We start from the raw sequence: 4,025 nt of genomic DNA, 5'->3' as shown, positions 1-4,025 counted from the left end.
AGTCTTCATGAATGAAACTGGAGAAGAAATGATATGCCACTGAGGGAAATAATAACTAGTCTTTCTCATGAAGTTTTTAAGAGAGTCAGGTGAGCTCATGTATTAAATCCTCTAGTGCAGTTCTGGGCTGTTTATACTGGCTGCATGTCAGTCATTGCTACTGCTACTAAATCAAGTATCAGGTTCAGTTGCATCTGCTGCTTATCAAACATTCTCACACATGTGCAGGGAGAGATAGGATCAATACATTCTTAACTTCATGGTTTTCACTACAGCTAAGGAAAAGCAAGGAGGGATTTAGCATCCAAAGCTTTTTACTTCCCTGATGTAAGGACTGCCAAATCTACAAGACAGCTAAGTAAATGCAATTGCTTAACTGCAGGGGAAAGGAAGGAGAAGGAACAAGAGATTTCAGGAAAGCAATCAACAGCTGTCATGCAAAGAAAACCTCAGATGATACCCATAGAGATGGTAGAGGTGGCCTTTGCTCTGCATTGTGGAGTTCCATCAGTACTCAGCTGAAGGTGGGACCCAACAAAGGCTTCGGCCTTCTGGTGGGGTCTTTGGCGAGGCAGAGTGCAGGTGGACCTGTCTGGAAGGTCCCCATTAAAATGAAAGAAGATGTCACTGTATGTTGACCCAGGAGTGGAGACCAATGACTCCAACACAGAGAAGGCTGGTCCCCAAACTTCAAACTTCCACACTTTCAGCTTCTGGTGAAGAAGGCAGCCCTCATTCAAGTAGAGAGCCAAAGGATACAATGAAGAGCAATCCTGGTCCCCATCATTGACTTTGCACCTGTCCTTGACCTGAAGAGGGACAGTAGTCTGGATGACCAGCAAGTTTTGGACATGTCACCATACATAGCAGCTGGGCTTGAAGGACCCTGTTCCCAGTGGGTTTTCTGCAGGCAAAATTCTCATTTCCTTAGCTGACAAATAGTATAATGATCCTGAGGAAGTAGAAAAGTGCCACAGGCCACAGGAGCTGGAAAGACAGAAGGAAATAGAAGAAAGGGAAGAGAAGTATAAGGACAGACATGAAGCTAGTGGTGATTCTGATGAAGATGAAGATTATGAGAAAAAGAGAAGAATTATGGGTAAAACTGCCATTGTCACACCTACTTCTCTTAGAGAGAAAGACAAGGAGTTACCTGGAGATGTTCCTTATAAGAGGACTCAAGACCTCACAGTCTTGAGGTCTTGAGAGATGCTCTTCCCCCTCCAGTGTATAAGGAACCAAATAGGCTAAGATCTCCAACAGGGTCCAGCAACTCCTTTCTTGTTAACATGGTGCAGTAGCACCTAAGATCATGCAGGCTTCCATGAATGTCAGGGGTTGAGGAAGGACCAGCAGAGGGTGAGCACTGTGTAGCCCCTGGAGTAGATCAGCAAGAGTGGCAGCAAGATCTTGATGGGTGACACCGTTGAGAAGGGAGAGGCTCACGATACATCCACAGAGTCAGGTTCAAATCCATAAATTGAGATGCTTAAGTGCCCTTCTAAAGTGGTTCTGCTGAGGCTATCAGGTCAGAGTAGGAGAAGCAGATGAAGACTTAGAAGTGGAAACCAGGGAAGAATGTGGAAAAAAATGGCAAAGTTGGAAAATATGTGATATTTGAAATTCCTGATGCCCCCCAATGATGAAACAGTAAGCATATTTTAAGCCATGGTTGATCTGAAAAGCAGGTGTTTTGGGGGAGGAATGGCAAATGCACGTTTCTACAATTCGGATAAATTCAGGGTCATGGATTTGGCAGAAGTTAGATTGTTAAGAACTAGAGTCATTTCTGATGATCTTCAGATGAGCCATAGACTGATCACTGAGAAAGGGAATACACACATAGATGCATAACTTTATATCAGATAGTAAGTCCCAAAAGTAAAAGTAAAGCTAAACTGTAACAAAACTGAATGAGGTTAGGAAGTAAATCAAGAAAATGGAAAATTAGAAAGAAATACCATAGTATAAAGACCCTGAGGTCAGCAGTATGCTTCACAAATTAGAATTGGAGAAGCCGTATAGCATTGATGGATGGGAGATTGAAGAGATACAGGCAGAGAAGACCTAGGGTTGTGATCATAAAACAATTGGTAAGGGCAGAGGAAAGGTTGGTACTTTATTCTAAATAGGAGATCCATCAAGAAGGTCCTTAGCCTAACAGCAACTTCTGATTTATATTTTAAAATATGAGATGATCAAAATCCTCTCTCTATTGAAGATATCACATTATTATTACTCTTCAGTCCATTGTTATTTGGGGGTTTTGTTATCCGACCTTATGCTGGGTATCTGTGTGTATTGTATACTTTATATGGGTTCCTAGCACCAGGAGCATTTGTCAAGTTGCTCAGTTATTTTGGATCTCAGTTTGTTCAAGGGAAGAGGACTTGATTTTTTAAAATTTATAAGCATGTTGTGGAGATTGTACAAAAGCTAAACTAAGTACTGTTCTCCTTAGACATAGGAAATATTCAAAAATACTATTTAGTGGTTTCATTAAGGTCATCACCATTATTATTATTATTAAGTGAGCCTACTCAAAGCCGCAGAGGGAAAGGGACAGCTATGTCATAGGCAGAAGGAAATTAAAAATGAAAAGAATGAGGAAATGTTGTATTACATAATAAGAATCTTTCTCTTTCTCTCTTTCTCCCTCTCTCTAACCACTGAAATGATTTAGAAAATTCACAAGGACTTGGCTTTTTAAAACTACATTGGGCTGGACATTGGTGGCTCACACCTGTAATCTTAGCCACTCAGGAGGCTGAGATCTGAGGATCATAATTTGAAGCCAACTCAGGCAGGCAGCAAAGTTTATGAGATTCTTATGCTCGAATAGCAATCAAAACAATCTGAAATAAAACGTGGCTCAAATGGTAAGAACCCAAGCCTTGAGCAAAAAATACAAGGAAGAGTGTAGAGTCCTGAGTTCAAATAAAGTATGGGCACTAAAATAAATAAGTAAATAAAATATTAAAAATTAAAACCCCATAAAAACTTGTAATCCTGGTGACTCAGGAGGCAGAGACTAGAGGATCACAGGTTCAAGGTAATCCCTGGGAAACATAAGTAGACCTTATCATGAAAAAGAAAAAATCGAAAGGGCTGAGTCATTACAAAAATGACATAGCCCTTGTTTGACATCTGTGATGCTCAGAGTTCAATCCTGTACTGAAAAGAAAAAGAAGAAAAAACCATTACATTGAGATATTTAACTTTACTTTTGTTACTTTTGCTTAGCTCTCTCTGTAAACTCTAGGAGTAGGAAACATAAGTGGGGTAATGCATGACCTTTCACACAACTCCTATAACACATTTAGTAGTCTTGTCTAATTTGCTGCAGAAGTGTTAAAAACAGAAATATGTGTGAAGCAATTAACCAAGAATCTGTGATTACTTACCCTTCCATGGTTCTGAAGTATTTAGGACTGACTGCTAGTTTGGGTAGATCTCTTTCTCTAGCTTTATCTTTTTTAACTTTTTATCAAAATAAACCTGGTGATGTGTAGTCACTGTCATTGAATTATGACAACGGAAGTTCCTTTACAGTCATCCCTACAAGCCATCCTATTTATTGCATTTTAGTTATGATTCTACCATTTATTTTATGGTTAAAAGTGTAGACCAGCCAAGAGTAATAAATTTAGAGACTGCATGGTACCACTGAATAATTTAGTAGGCTGAAAGCTTTTCCTCATTTTCATATGAAAGCCAATTAGAAAAAAAACACAGGAATTTCTTTGTAGCTGTGTTGTACATTATTATGATACTGTCTGGAGCCAAGTTGGGCTGCTAGGTTGCCCATAAAAGCATTAGACAGAATTAAAATGTAAGTACTTTCAAGTAGGATCACAATGCTTTTAAATATTTTCAATTGGATGCCTTGGGCTCAGAGGTAGGGGTGGGTGGGGTTGGAGAGGGGAAGATGTGGCAGAATGATGTGAAATCCTATTAGCCCAAATTAGCTTGTAATAGACTGAAAGAGGTTTCTGTGACTGAAGTGATCTGGCCAGCCCATCCCA

General features: G+C 39.8%; 1 pseudogene; it reads left to right on the top strand.

The window, feature by feature from the left end:
- The first annotated feature begins 621 nt into the window (after positions 1–621).
- LOC105986812 lies at positions 622–1,551 on the top strand (annotated as a pseudogene).
- The last annotated feature ends 2,474 nt before the right edge of the window (positions 1,552–4,025 follow it).

Source organism: Dipodomys ordii, unplaced genomic scaffold, assembly GCF_000151885.1.
Source record: "Dipodomys ordii isolate 6190 unplaced genomic scaffold, Dord_2.0 Scaffold37, whole genome shotgun sequence".
Taxonomy (NCBI): domain Eukaryota; kingdom Metazoa; phylum Chordata; class Mammalia; order Rodentia; family Heteromyidae; genus Dipodomys; species Dipodomys ordii.
The sequence above is the reverse complement of the archived record's forward strand: the minus strand, read 5'-3'. Positions and strand labels throughout refer to the sequence as shown.